The sequence below is a fragment of the Festucalex cinctus genome, chromosome 6 (assembly GCF_051991245.1).
Source record: "Festucalex cinctus isolate MCC-2025b chromosome 6, RoL_Fcin_1.0, whole genome shotgun sequence".
NCBI classification, from domain to species: domain Eukaryota; kingdom Metazoa; phylum Chordata; class Actinopteri; order Syngnathiformes; family Syngnathidae; genus Festucalex; species Festucalex cinctus.
Window position 1 is genome coordinate 30,022,594 of NC_135416.1, and position 16,477 is coordinate 30,039,070.

General features: G+C 36.9%; 1 long non-coding RNA gene across 1 annotated transcript; it reads left to right on the forward strand.

The window, feature by feature from the left end:
* The first annotated feature begins 944 nt into the window (after positions 1-944).
* LOC144021399 (uncharacterized) lies at positions 945-2,799 on the forward strand. The gene is made up of 2 exons (XR_013284126.1): positions 945-1,175; positions 2,213-2,799. It is a non-coding gene; the product is annotated as an uncharacterized LOC144021399 (long non-coding RNA).
* Positions 2,800-16,477: the final 13,678 nt, after the last annotated feature.

Genomic DNA, 16,477 nt, shown 5'->3' on the forward strand with positions numbered 1-16,477 from the left:
ATATCTTAAGATGAAACACGCCAAAGAATGAAGACGATCTGATAAGTTCTGTTGAAAATATGACCCCTATAAAAGGCCCCAAAAAATGGCTACAAATACCAAAGTAAATCAAAATGGCAGACTTCCTTTTTGATTCAGCATATGGCTTTAGAAACCTTTTTGTAAGTCTTAGGCTGATAGGTATCCCAATTTTTACAAATCTAACTGAATCATAAAACACAAAACATTTGCAAAAGCTTCATAAAAATGTCTAGAGGGCGCTATTGAACCATTTATTGAAAATTGAATAAGAAATCTCTAAAATATTCATGCTGATGACAAGCCTGATGTGTGTGTAAAGTTTCATGAGTTTTTGCACATGTTTAGACCAAAAAAAAAAGCAGCATTTTACTTGGCAAACAATGCATCGCCATGACAACGGCGTGCGACAAAATAAATAACTTTCGATAACTTTGCATCTTAAACATCTTAAGATGAAGCACACCAAGTTTAAAGACAGTCGGATAAATTTTGTAGGAGGAGTTCGTTAAAATATGACCCCTAAAAAAGGCCACAAAAAATGGCTACAAATCCCAACGTAAATCAAAATGGTGGACTTCCTGATTGGTTTAGCATATGGCTCCAAGAGACTTTTTTGTACATCCTGAGCTCTTATGTTTGCCTGCAAATTATCATAGCTTTAGGTGAAACGTACAACCGGGAATGCTTTGTCTGTTTAATCAAAACGCAAAATATGGTGTGCAATTCCAATGCATTGCTATGGCAACAGCGTGTGACAAAATAAAAAACTTTCGATTACTTTACTTTACTTTATCGAGTGAATCCAACAGTTGTTACCAAACTCGAGTTACCTGTGCCCATCAGAGTCATAATATAGTCACAGCTACACACCCCCTTTTCCCCCAAAATCTCTCTCATCAACCTCAACAAACACTTTACTTTACTTAAATCTGTGATGTGCATATACTGTAAAGAGGTGATGTGACAATAACACTTATAATGTAATTCTTTTTTGTCTAAAAGCGGGTTGGTTGCTGCAGGCCGCTGAGATGAAGAAAGACTGTTCCATTCTTCTGCATATTCAAGACAAAAGACTGTGTCACAATGGAGGTGCAGTTTTGTTTCAGAGATTACACAAGGTTCTTAAAGTCAACAGCAACCAGGGACGAACAAATGTGAGTTGTTACATTGCACTATTTCATTGTCACTTTGCTAAAATTACACATTTCAAAAGTAAAGCATTGGTCAGCAATATGTCACTTGTATTCTGTTTACATTTCGAGACAGCATTAATTAGAAAGCATGACTCTGCACATATTAAGTGAGTGTGTGTGTGTTTTAGAGAGCTACAAATTCTTTTTGTGAACAAGTAATCCGTCAAAGGATTATAGTTGACAAAGATGTGATGAGAATGGACAAGCTAAGGGGTTTGTGAACAGTGTTTATAAACACGGGGATCTTGATGCTTCAGACTACAGGTAACATATAAATCTTCACATTGAAACACATTTATGAAATCTATGGGGAGAGATTTGTCTAAAATCTCACTGTTTCAGAGAAAAATAGTTTTCTGACAAGCTCAATTTAAGTTAAAAATAAATAAATAAATACAATTGATTCTCTAAAAATGAAAACCAGTTGGTTGTTAATTATTACATGCAAATGTGTTTTTTTTGTCTTCTGTATTTATAATTGTTCTTTGACCAAGAAAGTATATAGGCCTATAGGTATATTTGTATTTCTATCCAAATATACGATTATTCACTAGAATTTTCAGTAGGATATCCAAATACCAAAATATTCGATAGCTGCAGCACTAATAATACTAATTTTGAGTTGTGGCACGCCCACACGAGTTATTTTACCACACACCCATGTCAAAACTAGCTTACTGCACACACACACACTGCACCCCAACTTCAAATTTTTGCTAACGTCATAATAATAATAATAATAATAATAATATATTAAAAATTTTGTTGGATCCAAAAGCAACTTACATAATTATAGTTTCATATGATTGTGATTGTCTTATTTTCAAATGTTGAAATATTTTCTTGATTTGAACAAAATATAATTGTTTAGAATAATCTTGATTTCAATTATTACCAAAATAATTGTGATGATTATTTTTTTCCATAATAGAGCAGCCCTAATGTGATGTGAATATGTGTATCTTGTGCTCATCTTTCCCTTCAATTTTCTATTTCAGGCAGGATATACTGAAACGAAGATTGAGGTGTGATTTCCCCCAGCTGGTTTTTCACACCCCTTTCCAGCAACAACTCTGAAATGGTTTTTGTAGAGACATTATCAACAACTGACAAACTTTTAGACAGGGTACCTCACTCATCAGATACATCAACTACTGAGTCTACTGATGTAAGCCAAGAAAGTGACACTAACACATGGCTGGTACAACATCAGGTTGGAAAATCACAGGGCATACGAGGACACTTTACAGTGCAGGGCTGTAAAATCTATGTAAAATCTGCCATTTTGTTTGTTTCATTATCAAGATGTTAACTCTCCATTTTAACACTTTTCAAGCAAAAATCAAAATGTCTGTATTCCATTTTTCCACAACACAGACCTTTGTTAAATTGGTCTGCCAAAAAAATAAAAGAGAGCTGTTCTAATGAAGTTCCAAAGGTTTTATTGTGAATGCACATTTGATTTTTATTTTATTATTATTCTTTTTTTTTATTAATATTTTTTGGGTAGGGGACGGGGGGTATAAATGACATGCTGTGATGACACAATCTGATACTTTAATAAATATTCTATATGTTATAATAATCTGGGCTCTGAATGCATCTATTTCCATCTAGTCCATTTTGCCTTGTTCCAGGTTTGTGGTGCATGGTAGTATTTTTGGCCGATGTATGCTGCTTCTTGTGTACCTTTCATTACGTAATAGGTTGTGAATTGTTTTCATATATGAAACATAAACATAGCTAAATGTAACATCCGTGTGCTGGTTTCACTTCTAGTTGAAGCGTTTTTTGTTTTTTTTGGCACAAATTTAATATATTTAATTATCTAAATTCACATGATTGCACCAAACCACCAATACTTGTTTCTGATGTTAGGTACATGTATTTATAACATCTGGGAATGATTTTCTGTTGCCAAATTTAATGTAAGACGTTTTACAACCAAAAACTGTAGCACAAGATGTTCGTTTTTTATTTACCTATATATGCATTTCTGGCTTGTGACAAAATTGGGGCAGGAAAACATTGGGTGAACTTTTAACCCAAAGTTCAGAAGGGTATTATCTATCAAAAAATGCATTGAACAAGTAGTGCCCAGACAGTGGAGCGAAACTCATTTTCTAGGCACTTTTTTGGGGTTCACCCCACGGCCTAGAAGTTGGTGTGAATATTTGAATGTATTATTTACAATTGAGATAGGGTTGTTCTGATTTTGTTATGTGTGGTTATTGTATTGTCATGTCCGCTTTTAACTTAACAGTTTTTATCAGTTGCTAAAACACCAAACCCCGTTCGATGAAGCAAATTCTCAGTTTCCGAGACTAATTTCTGGAATGAAACACTTTTTTGACCAAACCTTACACACGGTTGAGGCTTAGACCCAATTCTCAAAACTCATCCACTCTTTTTGGATAAAACTTAAACACATTTCACACTATTCCTAAATTATTTTGCCCTAAGACTAATGCATGTTTTTTTGTTAAAAGTACCCATTTTGACGCTATCACGTTTTTTGATTGAATTATTGAACATAAAAACAAACAGCAAAGAAACAAAAGTTAAAAAAGAAAAGAAGAAAAGAAAAAACAAAAAACAAACTCATCATAGTTTACATGTTCAAAAGGGAGTAGGAAGAAGTTAACTTATTTAGTCCTACCCCTCATACATTATACATTTAAACTTATTTCATTATTGATACAATACTAGGTTAATATTTTTAAAAATAAAATGATGCGTGCATTATCCAGCAACATATATACATAAAATTCCTAAACATATACCATAATACATTTATAAATCATATACTCATACTCATTATATACAATTTTCATGCTCTTATTTGACAAAAGTAATTTTTTTTTACTTTGCATTTAAACATTTTTTTTTAACTCAACAAGTGAGTCACATCTTTTCAAGTCAATTCCCAGATTATTCCACAAATTAACACCTTTTACAGAAACACACCTTTGCTTAATATTTGTTCTTGTTTTGGGTTTTTTGTACACACTTGTACCCCTTATATCATAAGGACTGTGTCTATTTTCAAACAATGTCTGAGTAATATAGCAGAGTAGATTGTTATATACTTTGTACATTATTTGTGCTATTTTAAACTCAACCAAGTCATAAAATGTCATTGTATTTAATTTGATAAATAATGGATGTGTTGATTCTGTATATTTTGAACGATTAATAATCCTTATGGCTCTTTTTTGCAAATTGAAAACAGAGTTAGTGTTTGTTTTATATGCAGTCCCCCAGATTTCCACACAATAGGTCAAATATGGTAATAATAATGAACTATATAATATATATAATGAGTTCATGTTCAGGACATCCTTAGTTTTATAGAGTATCCCGATGATTTTTGACATTTTCCTTTTAACATTTTCTACATGTGGCTTCCAACATAATTTATCATCAATAACTACTCCAAGGAATTTATTTTCATACACCCTTTCTATTTCATTTGAATTCACCATAATTTTAACTTGGTTAGTAATTTGTCTAGTGCCAAAAACTATGTTTGTTCATGCATGTAAAATAAACCTCTGTTGACTACCTACCCTGGATGCTCTGTGTTAGATTATTTTATGTCGTGTCTAACAAATGCTCTCATGGTGAATATATTTGGACTTACTGTGTGTATGATCTGAATATATTGTTCGGATTTGAATACCGGATAATAGGTTTTGAAGTGAAAAGTCACGGCTTTTGTGAAAATTGTTTGAATTTTTGTGTTTGTGTTTAAGGTTTTGAGAAAATGGGTACAGGTTTCAAGAAATGTGTATTAGCAATTGAGAAAGACTGTAATAAGATGGTTAAATTATTATTTTTATTTTCGTGTTTACGAATACCCTTACCATTCCATGTTACTATTTTATAACTTTTGCATTGCTCGACCTGCTCCTCTCCCTCCTCTAATTCCTCTTCCTCTGGCTCTGCCTCTATCCATTGCGCTTGTTTGGACTCTCCAGCAAACTGTACACTCTGAACTTGAGTTTATAGGTGTGGTCACATCATTAGCAACAAGTGTATTCAATTTTTGAGTTGTTGTGTGAACGCCAGTTAAGTCCGTTGTGTTCAAATATTGTTGACTTGTGGTAAACATTTTGTATCGCATGAGAGCAATTTGTGAATTGTGTCTTCATGTAAAATGTTTTTATGGCATTGGAAAATGAGGGGTTACATTTATTCAATGTGTTTAGACAACTGGTCATTCGGTTCAGAGGACTGGCATTTGGGTTTTAGTATTTGAGAAAATATCCAAAGGAGAGCACGCTGGCAGACGTCTAACCAACCCCCTCGCTCATATCCACCAGCCCCCCAACAATTATGGTCATTGAAACACACACACTCAAACTGTGACAGAGTCCTAGTGTCTCCAACAAGCCTCAGAAAATTCTCACGAGTGTAGGGACATCTCCCCTTTCTGCTACGCATACCTCGCTGCTACGCATATATGCTCTATGCAGAGCATGTATGTGATGGACTCAAAGCCACACACCGTTACGCCTATAGGTAAGCTTAATTAGTTTTCACTTGTCACCACTTTTCAAATCCTTGAGAAAATGTTAGCTAGGATGTTTCAACTAACGGTTGCTGCATAAAACTATCATAAATGGATATCTGTGTAGATGTTTTTTTAAAGAAGCAGTTTTGGAAATCTCTTCTTGAAAACCAACATTACAGTTACCGTTTAATCTTACACTGTTCAGCTCTCATGCAAACGCACACACGCATACACAGGCCCCTCAGACATACATTTGACCTCCCCGTGAATCTTTGACTGCCTCTGCTTCCCCCTACTCACAGGAATATTGAACAATCGCCTTTCTCAGACCAAAAATGGCCCCTCGCAATTAGCTGCGTATCCGTTCTTCTTCAGCCTAATTTAATTTTATGACCAGCAACCCCTGTCCTCGCAGGGGTAAGGAGACTATCGCTGATGATGGCTTTTCACCAATTTCTACATAAAATTATCATTATAAATAGAATCAGATCTAAGTAGATGCATATTTTTGTAATATATTTTAGGAAGCGTTGTCTTTTCAAACTAACAACATTATAGCCACCGTCTAACCTCACACTTCTTCAGCCGCCCGTCTGTCCTCACACTTCTTTGACCCCCATGCAGCCATACATGCGCGTACGCACACACAAGCACAGACATACATTTGACCTCCCCATGAATCTTTGACTGCATATGCTTCCCCCTACTCACAGAAATATTGAACAAAAATGTCAGATAGTAACTATATCAGTAAGGGGAAATTATATAGTTTTATCCGTTTATTTTCAGATTCAACCCCAGCAGTCACGAACGACTCTTACAACATTTTTACATATAATGTATAACTTCATGTTTTTTAATTTCATAATACCAACCACCGTATCACAGTTTAACCTTACCTTATACTTCTTGTTTTACAACCTCTAAAAATACAATCTTTGAGCCGTGTTTGCGCATACTTTTCCCCCTTCACCATAATAGAAATGGCTAGTACTTTTCCCCCGGCGGTTTTACCCATACTAAACCACTCCCTCCGATCACGTCATTCAATCTCATTATTATTCACTCAATCTAGGGGGCGTGCACCGGATCCGGAAGTTAACCAAACAATTAGCATTTGAACCCGGGTCAGCCATGATATCTGCAAAAACAGGTAGGAACACCACCTACACATCATCCATCTTCATTAAGGGGTCATTAATCTTCATTAAATGACATCAGGAAGTCATTAAGGGTCATTAATCTTCATTATATAACACCTGGAAGTCATTAAAGGTCATTCATCCTCATTAAACGACATCCGGAAGTCATTAAAGGTCATTACCCCTCATTAAATGACATCTGGAAGTCATTAAAGGTCATTAACCCTCATTATATGACATCTGGAAGTCATTAAAGGGTCATTAATCTTCATTAAATGACATCAGGAAGTCATTAAGGGTCATTAATCTTCATTAAATGACATCAGGAAGTCATTAGGGGTCATTAATCTTCATTAAATGACATCAGGAAGTCATTAAGGGTCATTAACCCTCATTAAATGACATCAGGAAGTCATTAAAGGTCATTAACCCTCATTATATGACATCTGGAAGTCATTAAAGGGTCATTAATCTTCATTAGGGAGGGGTCATGACCCACACATGACCCCCCTAATCTAATTAAGAATGTCATCCATCAAATTTTGACAGAAGCGGCCTTGTAATATTCTCTCTGATATGAGGTCACTTCCTGTTGATATGAGGTCACTTCCTGTTAAAATCAGGTCACTTCCTGTTGAAATTGGGTCACTTCCTGTTAAAATCAGGTCACTTCCTGTTGATTTCAGGCCACTTCCTGTTGAAATCGGGTCACTTCCTGTTGAAATCGGGTCACTTCCTGTTGATTCTAGGTCACTTCCTGTTGATATGAGGTCACTTCCTGTTGATTTTTGGTCACTTCCTGTTGATATGAGGTCACTTCCTGTTAAAATCAGGTCACTTCCTGTTGAAATTGGGTCACTTCCTGTTAAAATCAGGTCACTTCCTGTTGATTTTAGGTCACTTCCTATTGAAATTAGGTCGAAATGGCGGAAATCCTAGGCGTCCCTAATCAATTGGCCAAGATGGCCGCCGCCACCGGTGGACGACGTGGCGGAAATCCTAGGCTTCCCGAATCAATTGGCCAAGATGGCCGCCGCCCCCGGTGGACGACGTGGCGGAAATCCTAGGCGTCCCTAATCCATTGGCCAAGATGTCCGCCGGCCTGTGGGTCCAGGTTGGCGAGAATCCTGGGCATACTAATCATTTATCCAAAATGGCCGCCATTCATGGTCATTTGGAAAATGGCCGCCATGCGTGGTAAGTTCGGTGGTAAGATGGAAGAGCTCATGACGTGAAATGGTGGAATATATTGAAGTAGGAACGAAGTCAATCGGATAAATAATGTGGAAGTAAATGGAAAATGTAGAATGTGGGAAATATTTGGGTACGAAATTGGGAATTGTGGGTAAGGCGTGAATTTTGGAACTGAAAAGCTGGAAGAGCTCATGGCTTGAATTGGTGGAATATATTGAAGTTGAAAAGACGTCAATCGGATGAAAAATGTCGAAGTAAATATGAAATGTAGAATGTGGGAAATATTCGGGTACGCAATCGGGAATTGTGGGTAAGGCATGAATTTTGGAACTGAAAAGCTGGAAGAGCTCATGGCTTGAATTGCTGGAATATATTGAAGTTGGAACGAAGTCAATCGGATGAAAAATGTCGAAGTAAATGTGAAATGTAGAATGTGGGAAATATTCGGGTACGAAATCGGGAATTGTGGGTAAGGCATGAATTTTGGAACTGAAAAGCTGGAAGAGCTCATGGCTTGAATTGCTGAAATATATTGAAGTTGGAACTAAGTCAATCGGATGAATAATGTGGAAGTAAATGTGAAATATAGAATGTGGGAAATATTCGGGTACGAAATCCGGAATTGTGGGCAAGGTGTGAATTTTGGAACTGAAAAGCTGGAAGAGCTCATGGCTTGAATTGCTGGAATATATTGAAGCTGGAACGACGTCAATCGGATGAATAATGTGGAAGAAAATGGAAAATGTAGAATGTGGGGAATGTGCGGGTACGAAATCGGGAATTGTGGGTAAGGCATGAATTTTGGAACTGAAAAGCTGGAAGAGCTCATGGCTTGAATTGCTGGAATATATTGAAGTTGGAACGAAGTCAATCGGATGAATAATGTGGAAGTAAATGTGAAATATAGAATGTGGGAAATATTCGGGTACGAAATCCGGAATTGTGGGCAAGGTGTGAATTTTGGAACTGAAAAGCTGGAAGAGCTCATGGCTTGAATTGCTGGAATATATTGAAGCTGGAACGACATCAATCGGATGAATAATGTGGAAGTAAATGGAAAATGTAGAATGTGGGAAATATTCGGGTACGAAATCGGGAATTGTGGGCAAGGCGTGAATTTTGGAACTGAAAAGCTGGAAGAGCTCATGGCTTGAATTGCTGGAATATATTGAAGTTGGAACGAAGTCAATCGGATAAATAATGTGGAAGTAAATGGAAAATGTAGAATGTGGGAAATATTCGGGTACGAAATCGGGAATTGTGGGCAAGGCGTGAATTTTGGAACTGAAAAGCTGGAAGAGCTAATGGCTTGAAATGCTGGAATATATTGAAGTTGGAACAAAGTCAATCGGATGAATAATGTGGAAGTAAATGTGAAATATAGAATGTGGGAAATATTCGGGTACGAAATCCGGAATTGTGGGCAAGGTGTGAATTTTGGAACTGAAAAGCTGGAAGAGCTCATGGCTTGAATTGCTGGAATATATTGAAGCTGGTACGACGTCAATCGGATGAATAATGTGGAAGAAAATGGAAAATGTAGAATGTGGGAAATATTCGGGTATGAAATCGGGAATTGTGGGCAAGGCGTGAATTTTGGAACTGAAAAGCTGGAAGAGCTCATGGCTTTAAATGCTGAAATATATTGAAGCTGGAACGACGTCAATTGGATGAATAATGTGGAAGTAAATGGAAAATGTAGAATGTGGGTAATGTGCGGGTACGAAATCGGGAATTGTGGGTAAGGCGTAAATTTTGGAACTGTAAAGCTGGAAGAGCTCATGGCTTGAATTGCTGGAATATACTGAAGTTGGAACGAAATCAATCGGATGAATAATGTCGAAGTAAATGAAAAATGTAGAATGTGGGAAATATTCGGGTACGAAATCGTGAATTGTGGGTAAGGCATGAATTTTGGAACTGAAAAGCTGGAAGAGCTCATGATGGAACATATTGAAGTTGGAACGAAGAGAATCGGATGAAAAATGTGGAAGTAAATGTGAAATTTTGAATCTCCCATTAAGAATACATGGGGAAAAATCGGGTACGAAATCGGGAATTGCGGGTAACACGTGAATCGTGGGAATAAGAAAAATGGAAGCGATGTAGGCGCGAATATTTGGAATCGTTTGAAATTGGAACGGAGTGAATCGTGTGAAAAATGTGGAAGTAGAAACTGGACAAAGAAGTGTGAGGAATAAAATATAATAATAAGAATAACGGGAATGGTGTAGAATAACATATGTGTGAAGGCCTCCAGCCTTTACACAACAACGGGAATGGTGTAGAATAACATATGTGTGAAGGCTAGAAATGCCATTTCTGGGGAAATGGCGTGTGAAGGCTGGAGAGCTGAATGAATACCTGTGGAATGATTTTGAATAATGTTGAATAATGAATGATATTGAAAGATATTGAATGATATTGAATGGTGTTGAATGATATTGAATGATGGTGAATGATACTGAATGACATGGAATGAGTTTAACATGCTGAAGTTGGAATGGTTTGAATTCATCCAGAAATCTAGAAGCAGTTGAAGGAAGAAAAATAGCACAAAGGTAAAAATAAATCAGCAAGAAACAAGGAAACAATGAAGAAATCAAGTAAGAAATTGAGTAAGTAGCAAGTAATCGGGCAAGCAATGTAAAGTGCAAAGTGAGAAGAATTAAGTAAGCAATGAAGTAAGGAGGGGAGAATCGAGTAGCAATGGTGTAAGGAGTGGCAAACTTAAGCAATGGAGTAATAGTCACTCTGTTTAAATCAGGTCACATTTGCATTAGTATACTAAGCTAGCATTAGCATGCTAAGCTAACATTAGCAATAGCATGCGAATATAGTATAAGCATTCTAATCTATAGCATTAGCATGCTAACTTAGCCTTAGCATGCAAAGCTAACATTAACATTAGCATGCTAACTTAGCATTAGCATGCTAACTCAGCACTAGCATGCTCACTTCCTGTTATTTCAGGTCACTTCCTGTTGAAATTGGGTCACTTCCTGTTGATATTAGGTCACTTCCTGTTGAAATAGGGTCACTTCCTGTTGATTTTAGGTCACTTCCTGTTGATTTTAGGTCACTTTCTGTTGAAATCGGGTCACTTCCTGTTGATTCTAGGTCACTTCCTGTTGATTCTAGGTCACTTCCTGTTGATTCTAGGTCACTTCCTGTTGATTCTAGGTCACTTCCTGTTGATTTTAGGTCACTTCCTGTTGAAATTAAGTCACTTCCTGTTGATATGAGGTCACTTCCTGTTGATATAGGTCACTTCCTGTTCAGGTCGGGGAATATCCTGGCAAGAATCACAGGCATATCAAATCAATTGGCCAAAATGGCCGCCGGCTTGGGGGGCCAGGTTGGCGAGAAACCTGGGCATATCATTTGTCTAAAATAGCTGCTGTGCATGGTAAGTTGGAAAATGGCCGCTGTGCGTGGTAAATTAGGTGGTAAGATGGAAGAGCTCATGGCATGAATTGGTGGAATATATTGAAGTTGGAATGAAGTGAATCGGATGAATAATGTGGAAGTAAATGCGAAACGTAGAATCGCCCATGTAGAATGTGGGAAATCGAGAATTGTGGGTACTGCATGAATTTTGGAACTGAAAAGTTGTTAGAGCTCATGGCATGAATTGGTGGAATATATTGATGTTGAAATGAAGTTAATCGGATGAATAATGTGGAAGTAAATGGAAAATGTAGAATGTGGGAAATAATCGTGTGCGAAATCGAGAATTATGGTTAACGCGTTAATTTTGGAACTGAAAAGCTGGAAGAGCTCAGGGCGTGAAATGGAATATATTGAAGTTGGAATGAAGTCACTCGGATAAATAATGTGGAAGTAAATGGAAAATGTAGAATGTGGGAAATAATCAAGTGTAAAATCGAGAATTGTGGGTACCGCATGAATTTTGGAACTGAAAAGTTGGAAGAGCTCATGGCATGAATTGGTGGAATATATTGATGTTGAAATGAAGTTAATCGGATGAATAATGTGGAAGTAAATGGAAAATGTAGAATGTGGGAAATAATCGAGTGCAAAATCGAGAATTGTGGGTAACGCGTGAATTTTGGAACTGAAAAGCTGGAATAGCTCATGGCATGAATTGCTGGAATATATTGAAGCTGGAATGATGTGAATCGGATGAATGATGTGGAAGTAAATGGAAAATGTAGAATGTGGGAAATAATCGGGTATGAAATCGGGAATTGTGGGTAAGGCATGAATCGTAGGAATAATAAAAATACAAGCCCACGTCGCGTGAATTTTTGGAATAGTTTGAAATTGGAATGGAGTGAATCGGGTGAAAAATGTGGAAGTAGTTACACGTCAAAAATGTGGGCGGAATAAGAAGAAGAATGATATTGAATGGTGTTGAAACGAAAGCGTGGGAATAATCGGCTCCGAAATCAGAAATTGGGAATTATGGAACTGAAAAACTGGAAGAGCTCATGGCCTGAATTACTGGAATATATTGAAGTTGGAATGATGTGAATCGGATGAAAAATGAGGAACAAAATGGAAAATGTAGAATGTGGGAAATTATCGCGTGCGAAATCAGGAATTGTGGGTAACGGGTGAATTTTGAACTTGAAAAGCTGGAATAGCTCATGGCATGAATTGCTGGAATATATTGAAGCTGGAATGATGTGAATAGGGTGAAAAATTTGGAAGTAAATGGAAAATGTAGAATGTGGGAAATAATCGGGTACGTAATCTGGAATTGTGGGTAAGGTGTGAATTTTGAACATGAAAAGCTGGAATAGCTCATGGCATGAATTGCTGGAATATGTTGAAGCTGGAATGATGTGAATCGGATGAATAATGTGGAAGTAAATGGAAAATGTAGAATGTGGGAAATAATCGGGTACGTAATCTGGAATTGTGGGTAAGGTGTGAATTTTGAACCAGAAAAGCTGGAATTGCTCATGGCATGAATTGCTGGAATATATTGAACCTGGAATGATGTGAATAGGGTGAAAAATGTGGAATTAAATGTGAAATGTAGAATCTCCCAATAAGAATAATGGGGAAAAATCGGGTACGAAATCGGGAATTGTGGGTAAGGCGTGAATCGTAGGAATAATGAAAATACAACCGCGCGTCGCGTGAATTTTTGGAATAGTTTGAAATTGGAATGGAGTGAATCGGGTGAAAAATGTGGAAGTAGTTACACGTCAAAAAAGTGGGCGGAATAAGAAGAAGAATGATATTGAATGGTGTTGAAACGAAAGTGTGGGAATAATCGGCTCCGAAATCAGAAATTGTGAATTATGGAACTGAAAAACTGGAAGAGCTCATGGCCTGAATTACTGGAATATATTGTAGTTGGAATGAAGTAAATCGGATGAATAATGTGGAAGTAAATGGAAAATGTATAATGTGGGAATAATCGGCTACCAAATCGGAAATTGTGAATTTTGGAACTGAAAGACTGGAATAGCTCATAGCATGAATTACTGGAATGTACTGAAGTTGGAATTAAGTGAATTGGATGAATAATGTGGAAGTAAATGTGAAATTTTAAATCTCCAAAATTTTGAATGTGGGAATAATCGGCAACGAAATCGGAAATTGTGAATTTTGGAACTAAAAGCTGGAATCGCTCAGAGCATGAAATACTGAAATGTACTGAAGTTGGAATGAAGTGAATCGGATGAATAATGTGGAAGTAAATGGAAAATGTATAATGTGGGAATAATCGGCTACGAAATCGGAAATTGTGAATTTTGGAACTGAATAGCTGGAATCGTCAGAGCATGAAATACTGGAATGTACTGAAGTTGGAATGAAGTAAATCAGATGAATAATGTTGAAGTAAATGGAAAATGTATAATGTGGGAATAATAGGCTACGAAATGGGAAATTGTGAATTTTGGAACTGAAAAGCTGGAATAGCTCATAGCATGAAATACTGGAATGTACTGAAGTTGGAATGAAGTAAATCGGATGAATAATGTGGAAGTAAATAGAAAGTGTAGAATGTGGGAATAATCGGCTACAAAATCGGAAATTTCTGAATTTTGGAACTGAAAAGCTGGAATAGCTCATAGCATGAAATACTGGAACGTACTGAAGTTGGAATGAAGTGAATCGGATGAATAATGTGGAAGTAAATGTGAAATGTAGAATCTCCCATTAAGAATAATGGGGAAAAAAAAAAAAAAAAAAAAAAAAAAAAAAAAAAAAAGAATAATGGGGAAAAATCGCATACGAAATCGGGAATTGTGGGTAAGGCGTGAATCGTAGGAATAATAAAAATACAAGTGCGCGTCGCGTGAATTTTAGGAATAGTTTGAAATTGGAATGGCGAAAATCGGATGAATTATGTGGAAGTAGTTACACGTCAAAAAAGTGGGCGGAATAAGTTGGAATGAAGTAAATCGGATGAATAATGTGGAAGTAAATAGAAAGTGTAGAATTTGGGAATAATCGGCTACGAAATCGGAAATTGTGAATTTTGGAACTGAAAAGCTGGAATAGCTCATAGCATGAATTACTGGAATGTACTGAAGTTGGAATGAAGTAAATCGTATGAATGTGGAAGTAAATGGAAAGTGTAAAATGTTGGAATAATCAGCTATGAAATTGGAAATTGTGAATTTTGGAACTGAAAAGCTGGAATAGCTCACAGCATGAATTACTGGAATGTACTGAAGTTGGAATGACGTAAATCGTATGAATGTGGAAGTAAATGGAAAGTGTAGAATATGGGAATAATCGGCTATGAAATTGGAAATTGTGAATTTTGGAACTGAAAAGCTGGAATAGCTCATAGCATTAATTACTGGAATGTACTGAATTCGGAATTAAGTACATCGGATGAATAATGTGGAAGTAAATAGAAAGTGTAGAATGTGGGAATAATCGGCTACGAAGTCGGAAATTGTGAATTTTGGAACTGAAAAGCTGGAATAGCTCATAGCATGAATTACTGGAATGTACTGAAGTTGGACTGAAGTCAATCGGATGAATAACGTGGAAGTAAATGGAAAATGTAGAATGTGGGAATAATCGACAACAAAATCGGGAATTGTGAATTTTGGAACTGAAAATCTGGAAGAGCTCATGGCGTGAATTACTGGAATATATTGAAGTTGGACTGAAGTCAATCGGATGAATAACGTGGAAGTAAATGGAAAATGTAGAATGTGGGAATAATCGACAACAAAATCGGGAATTGTGAATTTTGGAACTGAAAATCTGGAAGAGCTCATGGCGTGAATTACTGGAATATATTGAAGTTGGAATGAAGTAAATTGGATGAATAATGTGGAAGTAAATGGAAAATGTATAATGTGGGAATAATCGGCTACGAAATCGGAAATTGTGAATTTTGGAACTGAAAAGCTGGAAGAGCTCATAGCATGAATTACTGGAATGTACTGAAGTTGGAATGAAGTGAATCGAATGAATAATGTGGAAGTAAATGTGAAATGTAGAATCTCCAAAATGTAGAATGTGGGAATAATCGGCTACGAAATCGAAAATGGTAAATTTTGGAACTGAAAAGCAGGAATCGCTCAGAGCATGAAATACTGGAATGTACTGAAGTTGGAATAAAGTAAATCAGATGAATAATGCGGAAGTAAATGGAAAATGTATAATGTGGGAATAATCGGCTACGAAATCGGAAATTGTGAATTTTGGAACTGAAAAGCTGGAATCGCTCATAGCATGAAATACTGGAATGTAGTGAAGTTGGAATGAAGTGAATCGAATGAATAATGTGGAAGTAATGTGAAATGTAGAATCTCCCATTAAGAATAATGGGGAAAAATCGCGTACGAAATCGGGAATTGTGGGTAAGGCGTGAATCGTAGGAATAATAAAAATACAAGTGCGCGTCGCGTGAATTTTAGGAATAGTTTGAAATTGGAATGGCGAAAATCGGATGAATTATGTGGAAGTAGTTACACGTCAAAAAAGTGGGCGGAAGAAGAAAAGAAGAAGAAGAAGAAGAAGAAGAAGAAGAAGAACAAGAAGAAGAAGAAGAAGAAGAAAGAATGAATAACATGTGTGAAGGCCACCAGCCTTCACACAATTACAAAAAATTGAGAAAAGAGTAATAGCGCGAGCACTGCTTCCTCGCTGGCTCGCTTTCTGATTGGCTGCACGTCACCGTCAATTGGCTGCGCGGAGCAAAGTCGGGCCAAAACAATCCAACATATTGGATATCCCCGATTTCAAGTCGGAGGTCCTTCCGAGCGCCGATATCGGGAGGCGCCGTGTGTGGTGACAACACACACGGCAGGATTATCTGTTAAGATTATCGCTTGCATCTTGGCGCATCCTTACGATTGTCGGGAGGGGAAATTCGGGGCTAAAATCGGGCCAATTCTCCTGCCGTGTGAATCAGTCTTAAGAATGTGCTGCGTCCGGTAATAGCGTGAAATATTGCATCACAA